Source organism: Dromaius novaehollandiae, chromosome 1 (genome assembly GCF_036370855.1).
Source record: "Dromaius novaehollandiae isolate bDroNov1 chromosome 1, bDroNov1.hap1, whole genome shotgun sequence".
In the NCBI taxonomy this organism is placed as follows: Eukaryota; Metazoa; Chordata; class Aves; order Casuariiformes; family Dromaiidae; genus Dromaius; species Dromaius novaehollandiae.
Window position 1 is genome coordinate 4,880,493 of NC_088098.1, and position 19,578 is coordinate 4,900,070.

The following is a 19,578-nucleotide window of genomic DNA, read 5'->3' on the forward strand; positions in this document are numbered from 1 at the left end:
CGTCACGGTGCGCGGAGAGGAGGGCGGTGCTTCTTGGGGGAAGCGGAAGGCGGTGGTTGCTTGGCAACGCCGGGCCGCGGCGACCGTTGGTCCTTTCGCAGCGTGGCCCGGGCGGCTCCGCGCTGCCCCGGCTGCGGAGGGGCTGCGCCTCCGGGGCAGGCCCGCCCGGCGGCCTCAGGCCGAGGTGGCTCCCGCGAGGCGCGGCCGCACTGGGGAGCCGTCGCCAGCCGGTCGCGGCCCCGTTCCGCTGCTCTCTGCGGGCCCGGCGCGGCGGCCCCGCGGGGAGAGCGGCCGTGGCGGCGGGCGTAGGGGTGAACTGGGGGTTATTGCAGTAGCGCAGGGTCTGGCATTCATGGTGGGGAGACTGGGGTCGTAGGCGCAGTCATGGTGATGGGCTGGCCATTGGTGTCCTGGTGGAGAGGCTGGGGATTATGTTCTCCTTAATAGCAGAGGTGTAGGAGCTTGGGGTCATGATCATGGTAGTATTTGCCCTGGGAAAGGTGCCTTCTCTCACAGCTTCAGCCTATGGCTGCCAGGGCTGGGGAGGCTCCTGCTGCCGTTTTTTGCTCTGCTGTGCCCCCTGTGTTTGTGAGGGACATGCCAAGGCCTCGGTGTTGCTTCCTTCCTTTCTAAGGGCTCTGAAAATAGAAAGGGGAAAACATTCACATTGTGCGCTGTTTCATTCATTGATCTTTAAAACAGCCCTTCTTTATGTGAGTCTGAGCAGGGGTTGCAATTGTTGGGTTTTGGCTGGCTAACCAACTTGTCTGCCCTTAACCTGCAGGCTCTTCAGGGCAGGGGTTGCTCTCCTAGGATGGCACTACTGGGACCGTGGGAGCCCTTCCCCTTCTTGATCTATAGGCACTGCTAATCTCTGTGTGAGAGCAAATGCTGGCTAGGGACACAAGGCATTGTATCCTGAGCAATTTATTTTTGTCTCTCTACTATGGTGGTGGTGAGTGCTTCAGTAGTCTTATTTTGTAGAAGACATGTTCTTTTCCTTTGTGAACTTTAAGGAAACAAAGGGAACAGGAGTGGGGAAAGAAGATAAAAAGCAGCAGCATTGTGGAACAACTGATTTGGTGAGAGAGGAATGTTGCACCGTTTCAAGAACTTGAAATAAGTAAGTAGTGAGCTATTTCTAGTTGCTCACCTCCTGGGGGTGCTTAATATTGTCAAGGGAAGCCAAAACTACAGCTCTTCAAGACCTAGGGAGTTCTCCTGTCCCAGTCCCATAGATGCAGGCTGCTGCTTTTCCCGTTCCAGCAAGTAGCCAGGCTGAGTATGTATTACCAATACACACACTGCGCGTGCATGGCTGGCCACACAGACCAACAGCCTGAAAACAGTGCTTTTACCAGCACCCACATAAACATGCATAACACAAACAGTTGGCTCCATTCTCCCTCGCCAGCTGATCAGGGCTGAGGTTCCCTAGTGAAACATGCTCCCCCTCACTCTCTTGATTCTTCCTTCTCACTAGGCTAGTCCAGCCTGAAGTTTGCTAGTGAATTACACATACGCACACAGCATAGAAATCACCCTTGTACAGAATATAGGTAGGAGGTTTATATAGATAATGTGGTTTAAATAGTGGCATGAAAATATCAGGCTGTTCTAATACTTGAATGCACTAAGCTGGCACTTTAAATATCTGACCTTTATTTTACATAAGTTTGGGGGCAGGAACACCTGTGTACAGGCCATCTGAATCAATGGTCAGTCAGGAAGTGCCAGGCATATCTAGATGTACTGAAGAAGCACATTCATTAGATGAATTGAGTACATCCTATTCAGAAGTACATAACCCTAGTAACATGTAAGTTTCTGTAAGATGCTTATAAAGTCATAGTAATTTAGCATTTATTAAGATCTAATATTATTATTACTACTAGTATTGTTAGTTTACTAGTACTTTTTTAGTCTGTCTTGAGTCCCAGTTTGACAACACATGTAAAACAGGTCTACAGCATATGAAAAATTCTGTAATAGTTACAGAAGGGTCCTTTGCAGCAAGGGAGGAAAAAAACAATGTTGAGACAAATCCTTTCAAGACTGCACTATTTATAATACAGATACAGCTGAGCATGCTAGTTTGTGCATGGCACCTCATAACTGGGTGGGAAAATGACCTTTTTTAGTAAATGTCTACTTTCAATTACAAAATGCCGGTAAGACTGCAGAGCCTAGTAAAAGAAGATTTAGAGTACTGAACTGCAAGAAACGGTTTAGTGTTGCCAGAAGAGAGTGTTCATGTGCATTTTTTTATTGATCTTTATTAAAGTGTATGCAGTAAGAGAGGAAAGGCCCTTTCTTTGTTTGTTAATGGCCCTCATACTGTTAGATGAAAGATGCAGATCTCTGCTGTTTCCATGTTATGGTAAAAGTAATTCCTGACATTTTCCGAATGCATTGTTTGCTAGAGTGTAGTTTCTTTTCTGTCCTTGTAACAGACTAAAAGCATTTATGCCTCAGCATTTGACTTATAGAGCTCCCAGTTGATGTAGAAAATTGCTAAATAAGGAATTTTACCTTGAGCACAAGATTTGGAGGCAACTTATTAAGTGTGGGGAGGAAGACTGTTCATCCTCTCAATACAAAATCCAGAAGCTTCCCCCCCTTTTGGGAAATACCTTTTCTAATTACTGAACTGAAGCTTGGTGACAATACATAACTAGGAGAGGACTCATTTCTGATCATATCTTCAAGATAGTATAGCATTTCATGTATGTTCCTTGTTGAAGTAATTCAAAGTTTGATTTTTTCAGCAACAGAGTAAGCTATGCTCAGGAAAGCTAATTCACTGAAACTCAGATATAAGGTAGAAGGCAAATGATTCTTTTTAAGTACAGTTCAGAACCATCCCTGGTGTGTTTCCACTGACTTCTCGGAATGTGTTTTTTAATTGTGTATTTTATTCTTTTGTGGTTTGGGTTTCATCTGTGGCTGAACTAGTCCTAGTTCTGCTCTGGTTCAGGTTTAGCAGTTGATTAACCTATCTAGAACCCATTTCTTAGCATGTTTGAACAAATTCACATGGGGCTTTGTGCAGGGAGAAGGAGTATAGAGGAAGTCAGTACAGATTTGTGAATGGGCAAAGGTAGACTAGGGTGAGTTTTGGTAGATTGTGAGCCTTTCCTCCTTAACCCCGTTCCAACATAATTCTTAAGAGCTCTGCCTTGTCATCTCCACTGTTGCCATGGGCATGTGCCTGGCAGTACATTTCCACCTTTCCTTTCATGTTCTGAGTGTTGGCTCTTCTTCAATAGTAGCCCAGTTCTTCATTTTGTGCCCAGTTTGGTGTCCTGTTGGTAGGAAGGAAGAGAAACCTGATGAGCTGCCTGCCCCATGGAGGCAGACAAAGAGGCAGTAAATAGGAAGATGTGAAATTTAAAAAATACATATATATTTTTTTTTAATGTGTCACTGTGTCCAAATGAATTTTAGATGACACTAACCTGAAGCAGCAAAAGTATGATAAAAGGTCCTACAAATAGAAGTGTAGGTGGTTTGGGTTTGTTTGAGATCAACTAGTGCATTTAATCTGATTCTGACTGCTTATAATGTGTTTGGGGGTTTTATCTCAGACTTTGAGGGAAGGTATTACTGTGCTATCTCTATTTTCCTTACTCTATTTTTTTGATTTTGATCTACTCATTTGTATCTAACCCAAACAAATTGCTTGAGTCTTCTCTATTTCATTTTAAAAAATCTAATTTCAGGAAAAAGTCTGGAATTTCTGGAGTCATGGCTAGAGCTGACATCAAACCAAAATCTATATGTCATGCCAAAAAATGGTCGGATGAGGTAGAGAACTTATACAGATTTCAGCAAGCTGGATACAGAGATGAAGTTGAATATAAACAAGTAAAGCAAGTTGATACGGTAAGATTTAGAACTCTGCAAGGGTTATTACTTTAAATGTCTTTGTTTTGTACTAAATGATTAAATAAACATGGAAGTACCTCTTATTTTCTTTCTGTTAAACTGGCTTCTGATACATTTTCTCCCTAAATTTGACTTGAATTCTTTAGCTATGATTAACTGTGCAGAGTAACTTGTTTCACAGAAATGAAATGGAAACACTAGCCAACCTGGGTTTTTGTTCCCTCTCTCTCCCTTCTGCATTTAGAAGCATTATATATTTCTTTGACTAGATTTAGCTGCCATCTAAAAGAATAATTCAGTGTTGAGAAAGGAATATATCAGAGGCAGTTGTCTGTAAAGTTTCCCTGTTACTCTGCCAACAGGCCTGATAAGAAGGTGGTCCAATGTCCAGGGCCTCAGTCCTGCATCATTGCTACTAACTTCAGTTTTAAACTGAATTGCGTGCTAGCCTGATTTGACTTTATGCACCCTCAGAATTTGCCTTCTATTGCAACTGTCCACAGTAGAAGCATTTGATGGTTGTGGTAAAGGGAGCTGCTCTGTGGTTCATTTCCCAAAGCAGCATTTAGTCTCACAAGTCCAGCTTTAAAAGATCTTAGCATCTTGTGCACATGGGTGCAGAATGTTCCTAAGAAAGTCAGTCCTCATCTAATTAACTTAAAACAGTAAAATATAGATGTGCAAAATAAGATGCAGTTAATTCTGTTGTCTTGGGCCTAGGTACTACAGCAAAGGCGGTAGTGTAAAAATCCTTTAACAGTGCAAAAGGAAATCTGGTAATTAGAGTGGTAGAATCAGTCTGGCTAAGATTTATGGCAGGCTATAAACTATGAACAATCAAACCCTGATGTAGTTAAAGAACACCGCTTACTCCAGTTAGAAATTAGCTCGAGTTGTGTTCAAACTTCCCAGGATCGCTTTATTTTTCTCAGGTTGCTAATGAAATGTGTGATGTATGTACACATTTTTCATGATTAGAGATTCCTGAAGAAACCTTTAAATGTCAGTCAGTCTTTTACAAATGGAATCTTCTAGCTTCTCAAATTACTGAATAACTGATGTTTTATTCTAATATAAAATATTTTAAAAGCTTTGACTAGTCCACTTTTAATCACTCAAGTCTACCAGATAGTCTTAGATACTTATTTCTAGACTTTTCTGATCACAATTTTTTATACTAGACAAGGAAACTGGTTTCTGACTTTTTGCTCTTAATCTTTACTAAAAGTTAATTAAATTAACAGTAAAGCAGTGTTCAGATGCAAATGAACTTTTTCCGTGAAAGTATATGCTGTATTCTTTACAATATAATGCACAAACGTAATTCAGTGTGAGCATGTTCAGGTGAATGTATATCCTTTTTATTCTATTCATAGGTAGAGTGTTGGCCAGAAACTGGATTTGTTAAGAAACTGCAGAGAAGGGACAATACTTTCTATTATTACAATAAGCAAAGAGAATGTGAAGACAGAGAAGTCCATAAAGTGAAAGTTTATGTGTATTAATGTCATTGTCGTTCTAATTTGTTTGGATATTTTTTTGTAAATCTGTTTGTCAGTTAAAAATAGGGCAAGTCAGATTTGTCTAATCTCCTTTACTTAAAATTTCTAAGTATAGGTGCCATTCTTGGATAGAATGGGGAAGACGGGAAGTCTAAAGAGAACTTTGGAATTCTGGACAAGGAGATTTCAGTTTATTCCTGTTGTAACTTACAGTCATATTATCCCTCATTTTTCTAGTTACAAAAAATGTTTTGGCATCTAGAAAATTAAAAACTGGCAAATGAGCATATCATGTATTTAGTTTAACTGTGTGGAAGGTCCATTATAATTAGAGGCATTAATCCTTATTCAAAACAGTATAATTTTGTTGACGCTGGCTAATATCAGCCACAGTCTCTTGGGATAGCTAAGGGTAATGACACTACAAAGGGCCCAGCTTAGGCCAAAGGCTAATTCAAATACAAGCAGAGAATTTATTAGAGGATACTGAACAATCAAGTAGCAAGGACCAGTGCTGAGCTGCAGATTTAAAAGTGGTTATTGCGATGGTAATCGTCATAATAAAATTTTCTTTCTAGACCATAGGTAAGGTATTCCCAGAGTATTTTTTAAGATGTAAGTATTAATAACTTGCGGAAGAAGTACTTGTTGACTTGGTAGCATATGTCTTTTTTATGAGAGAGAAAAAGGAAAAAACAACTATTGCGAAGTTGCATATGGTGCAATCAAGAAGTATGGAGCTGCAAGGAGAATGTGAAACACAACCTGAATAAGATTTAAGGTTAGGTAAGTTACACAAATGATGTATTGTACCTCTGGGCAGGATTCATCTCTTCTGACTTCAGATGTTTATTGTAGACCCCTATACCTGAGCATGTCATTTAGATACCCTTTGTTCTGAATGGAGGGAAGCTGGTCCTTCTGGGCACAGTTAGTTGGTTCTGAATGTAGATCTGTAACATTCGCTTTGAACATGTTACTGTGCCAACAGCTCTGTAAAAATTGTCCATGTAGATTCTGTGAGACACCCGATAAACCAGAGGTATCGTACTTACCTTTCATTCATTAGGGAATCTAGGTATAATACTTTAAGATGCCAAAAGTCTTTAGAGGATTGATGTGTAGAACAGATTATTATCATCTAAACCAGTAGATGTGTTCATGATAGTTGCCCAAAAGTGTTATTAATATCTCCTGTTTCTAGACTGCAAAGCAAAGGGTTGTCTAGAGCATGTTTTGGACAGGGATTAGGACATCAGTTTGCGGATTTTGTATACAGCAGTGTATATTTGACTATGCTATGGATAGTCTTCTTTAATTTGAACCCAAGATGCTGACCAATTTAAGATGCAAAATAGAGGACTTATGACTTTAAGTCAAAATAAGTATTCAGAATATTCAGTATTCAGAAGCTCTCTGAATCAGGTGAAGATGATCTAGGCACCTTATTTAGGCTAGTTTGAAATTTTTAGCCTAAATTTATATTGGTTGTATTATTAAATAAATGAGTGGAAGGCACTCAGAAGCAAGAGTGAAGTTATGCTACTCCATGAGGGTTTTAATGTCATATAAATAGCAACTTACTGCAGTGACAGAGGGGAAAAAAGTGTTGCTACAGTAAATTTCACTTCAGATTTTCACTGTGATTTTTTTGGGGTTACTTCCCTTTTTTGTTTTTTTAGGACCTACTTTAGAGAAGACTTTTTGCATGCTTTGCAAACAAACGTGAACAGAACAATTATAAAGATAATCTATCTATTTTGTCACTTTAAGGTAGTGGATCTCACTTTTTTCAGTTCGTGGACTCCTAAACAGAACTATTCTAGCAGACATGAAAAAGCTTTTATATGTATAGATGTGCGGTATAACCAATTAAAACTTACTGATAATCAAGAACTTATTGCTATTGATATACACAGATTAACTAAGAATTTTGATGCAACCGTTTTTTGATCTATAATAAAGTGATAGTTATATATTAAAGAACAGGAATTAAAACTGCAGGTAGCTTTTTTTTAAGCTCAACATTATTTTTGAACATAGACTTTTTAAATTGAAACGAGTATCAAAGATTATTCCTGGCTTCTCCCATTTTACCTCACTAAACCTAAATGTTTTTGTGGGGCTGTTGGGTGTTGTCTCCCTTGTAATGTCTTAAGACAAAGAGGGTGCATTTCATACACCTGCTGGGGTTTCATCATGTCAACAAGTAACATTGGAGTTCATGTTTCACTTCTGAAATGCTAATTTTGTATGAGTTGGCAGACTCTTCTAGCTGTGAGAGAATGAGTTGCCTAGATATTATTACCAATGTTTTTCAGTTTGTCAATGTGCTAAAAGGCTGAATCTCACTGTCATTTAAAAGATTAGTGGGGTGAATAGGAGCAAAAAGCTTCAGAATTAGCACTGAAGACCAAGTATACAAACAGAGCCTTTCTCAGCCCTGATGTTATATTTGAGTTCACTGACTCCAAGCCAAAAAAGCAGGTTTTATAGTGTCAGTTTCAGTCGTAATTATCTTTTGACATCTGATTTTTATCCATATCTCACTCTGATTAATGAAACTTAAAATAATTTTACACACAAAAAAAATGGTTGTAAGTAACCTTAAGACTGTTGCGGCTTTAGCTGTGAAGCAAAGGGGTTTGTTTTTCTCTTTAAAAAGAAAGATATAGGAGTTCTTGCCTGAATTGAAATTTGTTTGCAATCACAGGATAATTTTAATCTAGTATATTTGGACATTTGCTTGGGTTATTCTTCCACAAGTGGATTTTGTATTTAGCTGTGCTTGTTGAGCATGAAGCTGTCACTTGAGACGTAATTAAGTGTTTCTCTGTTACTGCTATGTTGGACGTCAACCTTTTCAGTGAAAAAGCTGTCAAAAATGTGTAATTTATCAGAACTTTCTTTTATTTGATAAATCTATAACTGAAATGTCTTGTCTGTCACCTCTCTTTTGCTAAGTATTGTGAAACCTAAGTTTACTTGCACCTTAAATTAAGATCACTAAGTTCCGAAAGAGTATCAGAAGTAAGCAACTGGAGAAGCTATGCTTCACTTTCAGGGTGATGCAGTAGTTCATGTGAATTATGAAGGTAAATAACTTGCATTGCCATTACAAAAACTGGATAAGTACTATTCATACGGAACTTTAGTAGCTATAAACACATTTAAAAAAAACTGGAATCACATAAAAAGTGGTAAAAAAAAAAAAAAAAAACAACTTTTTCAAGACCTGTCAGACTTTATTTGCCAATTACAAGTGAAATGGGAAAAGTGCAACTGTTCTGAATTCAGCTAGTTACATTGAGAAATAGAGGCTGCAGATGATGTGTTTTATAAGCTGATTTTTTCCATGTTTTCACCCTCTACTTGAATTTCATTATGTAACAGTCTGAAAGTTATACTAAATGAAATTATTTGATTGCGTTACAGCCACAGCAGCTCAAAGTACCACACAAAAAGATAGTATAAGTACTTCATTTGTCGTTCTGGTACCTGAGCGGACAATTATCTTTCCAGCTCTGAAAGCATTTGCAGAACCTCAAATTTTGTGGCTTTCAAGCATGGTTCCTTTGTTTCAAAGTGTTGAAAATGATTGCAGGTGTCTTCAAACTCAGTAGTGACAACTTTGTTATACAACGGCTGTTGATGTCACTGGTCCTTGCATTGGCTGATCCAAGTGAAGTCTGTGTGAAAGCAGCTTGAATTGCCTTGCTCTGTTTTCTTGAAGGGTTCTGCCATGTTACCGTTGCTCTACTGCACTGTTACTGGTAGGAGCTGCCCTGCTAGCAGTCTGCCTCTGTCTTGAGCACCTGATGGCAAGTTGTAACTGCTGGATAACACATTTTCTTAGCTCTCAAGGCTTTGCATTTGCTTTCTTAAGTAATGGCTCCAGTGAGAAGGACAGCAGGGTAAGAACAGCATTCAGTAAGGTGACTGGTGAAGGCCTAGTGTCAGGGAAGTTCTGGGCTGGTGCACAAGAAAATCCTGCAATGTAAACTTGGTCAAACATAACTATTTTTATAGATACTCTGTTCAGCCAATATAAATATACATGTGGTGTTGGGATGTTGCGTCTTTGCTGGTTGGTGGTTTTTGTGTCTTTTTTCCAATAAGCCCCAATAATTTTTCATGTTGCTATCTCTGCTTGCAATATAGCACTAGGGTGTTATTTGTAAGGAAGACACTATTCCACCAAGGGGAACATATAATAGCTGCATATTGAATGTGAATGGTTTTCCTCTAAATCTCAAACCATTAAGTGTACAGGAGAGCAAATATGTTTAATATTAGAGCTGTGAAGTGAATGGCCAAACTCTTAAAGACATTTTGGGTGCCACTAAATCCCGCAGACTCCAGGGCTGGAGGTTTCTCCTTCTTGGCTCCAAGACCTGGCCCGATGAGCCTGGGGACCCAGGAGGTCCCTCCATTCCAGGCCAATGGATATGGCTGCCCTTCCCTGTGCCAGTTTGGCCAGTAGCAAGGCTGAGTGTGTACTCCGGAGAGGTGCACACACACGACACTAACACAGCTGGCTTCACAGACTACTACAGGCAAAGCATTGCCTTTAGCAGCACTCGCGTAAACACCAACGCCACTCACGTAGACGTAGGTGTGGACAGTTCTGTCCCTCCTCTCCACTGGTTGGGACATATGGCTACTGGCTCCTCTCTCCCCTCCTCCTCACCATTTTCCTGTGCTTATTCTACCCTAATCCTTCCCTTTCTCCACCTTTGGCCCTTCCCCTAAATATCCCATAGTAACTTTTGCACAGTCTCCTGAGCCTCTCAAATATCCTGTAATAGCCATGATAATTGTGTTTTCCCCCTTCCTATCAGTTACATGGTGGACGCTGACCCTTTCCAGGGCTGTGCCTGCATCGTTCCTTCAATGGCCCGTCGGTCGGTGCCTGAAGACTTCTGGGCTTCATTCTTGTGTGTGCTGGGGTGCCCCGAGGGGCATGGTTGTGCCAAACAAATGCAAGACGTTTTCAGGGAACATCCAACGCTGAGATGTGCGTAGGGAAAAGCCGCCAGTGGGCTGCGGGTGCTAGGAGGTAGGTGCCCGGGATGCTGCGCATGTCTTTCCATGGACTCTTCAGAAATGGGCAAGTCTCAGTACAACAGCTGAAAAATCACTGTTTTCAGGAGACACTCGTTACAAAACACAAAATCTTTGTGGTAGCCCATCACTTTGCCCTCAACAAGTGAGAAAGATCTAGAGCTCTAGCTGCAGCCACAAAGACAGATATTTATTTAGAAGGTCATTGGATTAATATTTTTTCAGACCAGAGCAATATTTCAACTGAGAAAGATTTATGTATCTGAAGGATGAATTTAGAAGACGTATTTAGATGAGATATTAATAATATGTACAGTGCAAGCAGATTATTGAGAATGTGAGGCAAAAGAAATAGACAAAATATAAAAGCTCAGTCATGCTAAAGATAGTAAGACATTAAAATGGCATTAAGAATCGTGGTTTAGGAATGAGTTCTCTGTTGTTTATGATTTTGCTATTTATATCTATCAGAACAAAAAAAAAATGTTCATAACTACTGTGTTTGTGGGGGGCGGGGGTTCCTATTTCAAAACAAAGTAGGAGGATCCATCCATCCCATGCTGGATGAAATAATTTGCCATCTGTAACTGAGGCGGATGTGATGCATTACTTACTAAATATAAATACTTTAAACTCAGAAGGTCCAGGGTAGTGTACACTCAGGGACTTAAGACCAGTATCCAAAGAGCTCTCTTATTCACTAATTTTAGATCTTAACGAACTTCGGAAAACTGGAGATTTGCCAGAGGTTTTACAGAGGGTCAGCATCGTTCCAGTACGTAAAAGGCAAAGGAATGATACAGAAATAGGCACTTTGGAGGCTTTGTTTCTGCAACATCTTATTTTACCTCCCAAGGACTAAGACAGTTTCTGACCAAAACCATCAGCCTCAGCCTAGAGGTACCTGAGTAAAAGCAGAGGCTTGTGCTGTGCAAGGTGCTGGCATGCCTCTCATATGGGAGGGAGTGCTCCAACGCTGCAAAATCCCCGTTTTTAATAAGGTAATAGCTCCCCTGTGTAAATGAGATTTTAATGACCCACTTTCCAGTTTGGAGGTTGTAGCTGCAGCACTTTCTAAGTTGGGCACCTTGTAGAGTTTAACCAGAAGAAGGAAGAAGTGAGTGGTCCACAGCAGGGATCACTGGAAAACACTGTGGGAAGGATGCAGCACTGAAAGTAAGACCATATACTGCTAGTTAGGAAGGACAAAGAGGGAGAGATCCTTCTTTCCTGTTCATCACACTGTGGAAGGCTTAAGTGACAAGAGGAAAAACCCTGCAAAATCAGGAGGTGGTATTGTTGTTCTTTGTCTCTCTTTCTGCGATTTACTGAAAGTAGCATTTCTTTTTTTCTTTACGAAATACATAACAATCCAGATTTCACCTAAAGCAGATGTGATGTTTCTTCCACTCTCTCTGGGACTGCACAGCCTGCTCTGAGAATTCAGCAGTGAGAGGGCAGGTTTGGCTGTTGTCTGCACCTGTGTCACTACTTGAGTTGCTCAAAGGCTCCCAGCATGGAAATGACTCAGGACCGTTGGTGTCTTTTCCTCTCTACCCTTATAAGGGGTGTTTTGAAGAAGGGCTCACCAGTACACACTTGTTTAAAGCCTGCCACCAAACTAAAGAGGCATTCTGGATGTTGCCAAGTTGCTTATGCACTTACCAGAAGCTAAGAGGGGATTTTTTTTTTTTGGAGGGGAAAAAAAATTTCACAATGATAAATCTTAAAAAAAAAAAAAAAAAAAAAAAAAAAAAAAAAAAGTGATTCCTCTAAGTCGTCTTTTATCAAATGCTGTGACTCCTTCAGTTGAGATTTTGGGGCATGAAGGAGCAGACAGGAGAGCTTCTGTGAAATGTTAAATGAGATAACATAAAGGAGAGAGAATCCACAATCCCATGAAACTCAGACTCCTGGCAAACCTGTAGGAGAGACAAGGTTCTATGAGTAAGTCAAATAACATATCCATGACTCCATATGTTTCAGCTTCTTTATTTGTTTTATCTCTCATCTGATCTCAAAGATTAAAACATAAATGTAGAAAAAGTAAAATAAAATAGTTTTATGGTAGTACTTAAAGCTGCTGTCTGCATTTTACAGGCTCTGAGGGAGGAAATAGGTTGAGATTGTGTACAGATTATGTGAGCTCGTGTCTCCCTCTGCTGACTGCTCCACAGCTACCTGAAACTTTTCCTTTATTTCAAATGATAAAAAGTTCTGATTTCCCCTCCACCTGTTGTTGTGCTAACGTTTCTCACTCATATCCCAGCCCATGACCGTAATATCCATTCGTAGGTGCTGGTCGCTGCTGGCTCCCTGCGTCAGCCCAGCAGGTCTGGCCGCCCCAGGGCTCATCCATGCTCTTTTAACACTGCCGATTCCCCTGCCCTTCACATCTGGCTGCTAGCTGCTTTTTCCATTAACTGTAAAATAATGCGCAAATCCTCATTTAAAGGAAAATCCCTGAAATCTCTAAGGGAGAGACTCAGAGCTGCTGAGAGAAGGGAGCAAGGTTAGAGAGAAGGTTACAGATGGGGCATACTAGAAGTATTTTTGCTGAATTTTGGTTTTGTTCTTTTCAGCGTGAAAATATCTGTAACTCCTCTTGGTATCAGTTTAAAAACATTTCAGTCCTCACAGGCAGCTATTAAGTAAAACTGTCAGTCCTCACAGGCAGCTATTAAGTAAAACTGATCCTGGGAATTACAAAATGCAAAGGTTTCTGTTCTGTTTTTCCAAGTAACCTTGTGAAACCTTGGTTCTTCTCAGCGTTTTTTCACATCCTCTGCTGGCTCCCGCCAGCGTGCTTCCCCCTTTGGCTCTGCCAACCGCATGTCTCTTCCTCCCCGTTGAACTGCTTTGCTCTGATGGGGAGGGCTGAGAAGGGCCAAGGGTGGTTGCTGCCGGCTGCAGACACTGCAGACGTCTGAGGACACTGGCTCTCAGGCCAGCATAGCCCCAGGACAGTGCCCAGCGGAGCCCATCCCCAGCTCAACATGAGAAGCATACAATGTAGGTGCTGCAGGGATTCATCAGAAAAACTCACGCCCCCAGCTCTTGTGAGGCATACAAGCGATGCTGGAGGTCCTTGAGGTAGTTTTCCCACCGGTGGTTTGCTGCAGGGATGACCCCTTCTGCGGAGGGTGATGAACCATGCCTCCTTCAGGAACAACAGAGTTGAATCTCAGTGCCACCATCATCTCATCCATTTTTTTTTTTCTTCCAGAGCATTTCCTCAGGTTGGCAGTTGTTTGATGATTTGTTAGGGCAGAGATGTGTTTAACATCCATTGTAAAGAGGCGTGTTTGTCCATCAAGTTCCCTTTGGGCTTAAAAAAGAAGGAGAACATAGCACCTGGGCCCTACAGGAATTTCTGATTGCTGGGGCTTTGTTAGAAAGCTCAAATGAAAACCTTATCCTTTTGGAAAAAGCATGCCAAATAGAAGAGCCGAAGAGCCATGATGCTGGGAGCTGAAGGCTGATTTAATGGTGCAAAGCCAATTATCAGGCTGCAATCACTATAGGCAGCATTGAGAAGCTGAAAATGCTATGGGGAAGGAGGTGGGAGAGCAGTGGCTGCTGTTGTAGGACCTGGAACTGAGATAAATTGCAGCATTATAAAACCAGTGCTAATAGAGAGCTGCAGGATAAATTGATGCATTAGAAACCCCAGCATATTAGATCTCTTGAAAGGACACACAGACCATCAGAGAGCTGTGTCAGTGCAGAGCTACAGGCGGTATTGCCTGCACAAATGAGTTATGGACCTCCACCTTGGGACTCCACCAGCTAGCTAGCTGATGAATTATGGAGGCAGCGGCATCTATGACAATGATATATGAAAATTTTAATATATCCCAAGGATAATTATATATGTGCTGAATTAAATCTTCACCCAGAGTACAGGGAAAGACACTTGATGGCTTTTAGAATAAATAAAATATTAGACAGGAGACAGTATATATTTTCTTATGAGTCTATGGTGCTGACGTTCTCAAGGGACTCCAAAGCTCTTTGCAATTTACAGGCCAGAACTACTACTTGGAAGCAATGCCAGGACTATTTTTTGGAAAGGAGACCTCAAGCTTAGTAGGTAAACCTGGAAACTGCTTCAGCACTTAAATACAGCCAGTTTTGATAAAAATAAAGTATACTAAACAAGAACAAGGGAAAGGAAATTGTGTCCAACTTGATCAGAACAAACCTGTGCAATGTTATACCACCTGAGATTTCTTTATAAATTGTATTGTCTATAAAAAGCAGGTGGGTTTTTATTTATGACCAGAAGAGCTTACCTAATTTTCTCTGAAGATTATTTTAAATTGTAGAAAGAAGTAAGTCAAACTTGTGGCAGTAATGAAGGCTCTTGTTTTGAACCTGACGCATGTGAGCGGCTTGTCTTTATTCTCAGACAATATCGCTTGATTCACATTTTACAAAGAACGTCTGTATGGGAAGGAGAACAAATTGCTAAGCAAATGGGCAAAGTCATTTTATCATTTGTTCGACTGTACCAGGCAATAAGGATGGCTGGATCCCCTCCGCTTTGAAAAGTGGCAGAAAACTAAACCAACAGCTCTGTTAGGTGACCTGGTCCATTGGTTAGCAGCAGCAGAGACACGGTGCAGGCACCCTGCACATCCCCGTCGCTCTGCGCATCGCTGCCCAAGCAAGACACAGCATATCAATTCAGAAGATTTATAGCAGTTTTTTGAGGGTGAGACATGCCTTTTCATAAGTGCTATCATAAATGTTAAGGTAGGGAGGTCTTTAGCCACATGTGCCAGGACTAGAGGCATGGTCTCATTTTCCAGGGGAGATTTCAGAAGTGGACAAACTCTAAAATAGGAGCTCAGTGGATAGGGCAGACATAAAGCCAAAAAGATACCAAATCCTGCGCTCTGATTCATGTGCTGTGTATAAGTCCTCCTGATGTCAGCAGAGTTTGTTCTTTGAACTCTGACTGCAAGAGAGAGACCAAAGCAATTGCATTAAAGTGCAATAGCTGGAATAGGGTCTGCCACCACAACTCTGCCTGAAAGCCTGTCCTAAGTGCCTCTCTTTTGATCGATTGAAATCTTCCAGTTTGAACACAATACTACAGGTGCACCATTCATACCCATTTGTTCTTGTGCCAACATAACCCATTAGCTTAAACATCTCATTCTCTAGTGTTCACCGCTTCCCACGCTGAGTATAAAAACAGCAGTATCCCTTCTCGACCTCATTTTTGCAGCGCTGACCAAGCCAAGCATTTCAGCCTTCTTGTAAGACAGGCCCTGCCTTGTCCTGTTCATCCTACAATACCTATTTCAGAACAAAATAGTCTATGCTGAAGTCAAGTGACCAGAACTGACTATTCCAGATAGGATCTCATGAGTAGTGAGACTTGTGTAGTGGCCTTTTCTCCTGCTATATAGTGGCAGCAATTCTTCTTTTTTTCCTGCTGTATAGTGGCAGCAATTCTTCCTTTTCTCCTGTGAAAATTCCTCATTTGAGATCACATTAGCTTCTGCCATTGTTGTACCAGAGTGGCTTATGAATATCATATGACTGATCCTTAAAACTTTCTCTTCCTTCCTTTTTCTACCAGAGGAATTTGCAGCTTAGGGCAGAAATTGCTGTTAGTTCTTAAGTGTGTGATGAGTCTTAATATGTATGTGTTGATCTTTCTACTATTATTCCATTATAGTCTTAAATAAATAACGTCCCCAAAAAACTTCAGAATCCTAACTTATTTTTTCCCTTCCCTGAGGACTATTGCTACAAAGAGTCGCTCAATACTAATCTCCAAAGGAATTCACTTACACCAGGCACTGAAAGAGAGAAACTTGTGAATTGGACTGTGTGCAGAAACCAGCAGTCTCGCGCTCAGATACTTCTCTGCTGTGCAATATCATTGCTCAGAAGAAGTAGACCAGCTCCTGCTGGACCTATCTCACCTAATGATCTAAACGTGAGTCCTATTGAGCAAGAAGACCCTGTAAAATGAGATACATCATTTGCTGAACAAGTGTTGTCATCCACTGAAAGAGACACACAATTTATCGAACCATTTGTATCATGAAACGAGACACTTCGCTGAGCCAGCCGCTAAATCAGCTGTGTTATCTATTGAGCCTAATACATTAATGGCTCAATCAGACCCTCATTCATCAAACTCACGTTGGTGCCTACTAATCGAATGTGCCACCTGGTAAAGCGTTTTGATATCCAATCAAGCGGTCCAGGAGGGAAGTGCGGACCAGGCAAGTGAAGGTGTACAGAACTGAGATAGTACACCAAACCGTGGGCTGAGTAACTCCCCTGTTCTGATCTCAGCATGGACACCTGAACATCTGGGTTGTCCTCTTCAAGGTGTTGTTTGGGTCAGTTATGGCCCATGCGCTACTTACTGTGTTTTGGTTTTGACCATCATGGGTCCCTCTGATCTCATGGCCCATGGTGGACTTCCAAGACAGGGAGGAGGGCAGCCTTCCTTAGCAGTGATGATGGAACTACAGGCAGAGATAAAATCCTGTCTTCTTACTCCTGATCAGTCTAAAAAGTATCTTAAATACCAGAATCCTAGAGCTTCAGGTGCTGGAGGTACTGATAAGAGGTAAGGGAGGAAGCAATAAAGTGGGAGCTTTTGTCAGTTTATGTCCTAAAGAAGTCGAAGAACAGTTTAGCAGCTCAGCCAGAACTGTAAGAGGGTCATGAACTGAACTACACAAGTGAAACCACTGGTGAAACAACAGATAAATGGTTTTATTAGTCTAAAAAAACCCAAGTACAGCAGAGTGTATTTTTGAGTGTCACTGATTGGCATCTTCACCTTTTCTACTAACTATCTACATATGCCATATCTGTTCAAGTAACAGCTTGAATTTTTCCTCACCTTTTCCCTCTGTTTTGCACCTTAATTATTTGTAATTAGTTGTTTGTTCCTGAAGGAGGTTGGGTCCGTTTGTCACTTTGAGCCATATCTCCAAGCATAAATACAGTACGCGACACAGGGGACTCCTGCAATAGCTCTCCTCCAATAACGCAGTGCTTCCTTGGGTCAAGCCAGATGGTGTGCAACCCTCAATATTTCCTGCAAGCTGCCATGTATCCTTCCCATCAGTTTTTTAATTGGAAACAAGATAGCTCTGCAGATCAGCTCCCTCAGCTCTGGAGAGCATCAGTGCTCCTCAGCACCAACGCGGCTAATGGGGAAGGAGGGGTTCAAGGTGTCGTAGAGGTGACCTGGGAGCTCAGCAGTGCTCCCAACTTTGAGGAATTTTCTGACTTTTTTCAGCTCTTAGGTACCTTGAGGAGGTCTCCGTGCTTCTGAACATAACACCCTCACATTGCCTGTGTCAGGGCCCCACGGGCACTCACAGGCCCCATTTCGGCCCAGCCCAGGGCTGTCAGTCCTTGCTCTGCGATGCTGCAGCGGTGCTGGGCTCCAGCCCTGTGACAGCCCTGCCCCTGCCCAGGGGCTGTGATCCATATCCCCACCCAAACTTTTTGGCTGTGGACCATCTGTAGAAGTAGTCTGTAGGGTTAATAAGAAGTTGTGCTAGACAGCAGGTTCAGCGCTGCCTTGTAAGCCCTTGCTGCCTGCGTAACATGGAGATGCAGGCAAGGAGCGGAGGCAGAAACGAGCATCGAAGGAGGGACCGCTTGCAAAGCATGTTCGAATGTAAATACTCAGAAATTATCTTTAAACGCACAACAGACGGACCCAAGGTAGGGAAAAGTGTCATCGTTATATCACCACCAAACTTCTAAGAGCTTTATCTCCCAGCACTGAAATTGCAGGGTATTTGGTTTTGGGGTAGGGGAGAGAAGTTGGTAGTTAGCCCCTCAAATACTGTCACCTTATTCTACAGGCCAGACCCTGTGGATTGGCTGGACTATGAAATTTGGTGCATAATCAAAATTATCTGGCAGCAGGGACAGCTTTGCGTTTTCTTCCAGGTCTCAAGACTGTGCAGCAGTGGGAACGCTGCATTAGATGCCAGATGGCTGCATCGACCTCTTGCCCAGCAGGAGAGGAACAAGAGAGCTTCAGGACAAGGAGAAAGGGGGAAAAACCCTCTGCCTTTAAGTGTCTTTTCTCTGCATGGGATTTTTTTAATGAGTGGATCAAAAGCACCTGAAGAGTCTCTCCACCGAGTCTCAAAACCCTCCTTCACCAACCAGGGAGCGTGTGAGCAAACGCCGGAGCGGTACAGGAGGAGCTTGCGACTTTCCTCCCGGTACTTTGGCTCAGGAAAAAAGTCAAGCTCAGAGAAAGCCTTGCTTGAATTTAACATCTTTTGTCTTTGAAGTTGCGGTGCTTTGGTCTGCCAACGCGCTGACCACAAGTGGCTGAAGCGGAGCCGCCGATCAAACGCGCCGGCAGCCCCGGGTGCAGCCCAGCGCCGCTTCCCGGGTTGGCGCGAGAGGTGACGCGTGTCTCCGGACTGCCCGGGCCGTCTTTGGTGCCCTCTCCGGGGGCTTAACGTGCGACCTTTGCTAGTGGTAGGTGAGCAGACAGCTGATATTTGGGGCTTTTTTCTTCTTCTTTTTTTTCATTTTATCTATGGAGCTGGCCTTTAAAATCTTTCCTACCCAGCAAGAAGGAAATATCCAAATTATTCCTACAAAATTCCAGCGATATTGAGTGGAATTTGCCTGTCAAGGCAAGAACCCCCCCCAGGAATTACCGGAGAGCCAGAGAGGGAGAACAACGGTTTGGAGACAAAGCTGCTGAGAAGTAAAATCAGTCCTAGGAGCCATTAACAGTCAGCGCGCCTTAATTGTTCCATTCCTATCCCAAAACGCACTTGGAGACCTGTCGTAGCCATGGTGGTCTAGGGACATCCATGAGGAAACACATCTCCTGCGAGCAACTGATGTAGTTAGGAAAAAAAGAAAAAAAGGAAGAACAAAGCCAAAAGCTATGGGGCCGTTCACGCGCCAAACCCTTCTTCAGCCCTGAAAGAGCAGCCGCGAGCTTTCTGCTAAACGTGGACGCTTGGACCAAATTTCCCTGGGTGAATCCAAGGGAAAATTTTGCCTGATGTAGGAAGCAAAAATATGTTTTATTGCCCCAAATCTTGGCCCTGGCTGACAATCCCTCACGGGTTTTTTGTGCACGTAAAATGGGTGA

General features: G+C 42.1%; 1 non-coding gene across 3 annotated transcripts; it reads left to right on the plus strand.

Annotated features, from left to right (window-relative positions):
• Positions 1-31: 31 nt before the first annotated feature.
• LOC112994814 (uncharacterized) lies at positions 32-18,990 on the plus strand. 3 transcript variants are annotated; one of them, XR_010387254.1, is made up of 5 exons: positions 32-184; positions 1,017-1,123; positions 3,723-3,885; positions 10,232-10,449; positions 11,831-12,705. It is a non-coding gene; the product is annotated as an uncharacterized LOC112994814 (transcript). The 3 variants fall into 3 exon arrangements; XR_010387259.1 differs by lacking the exons at positions 10,232-10,449; positions 11,831-12,705 and adding an exon at positions 18,402-18,990; XR_010387256.1 differs by lacking the exons at positions 10,232-10,449; positions 11,831-12,705 and adding an exon at positions 5,269-5,393.
• Positions 18,991-19,578: the final 588 nt, after the last annotated feature.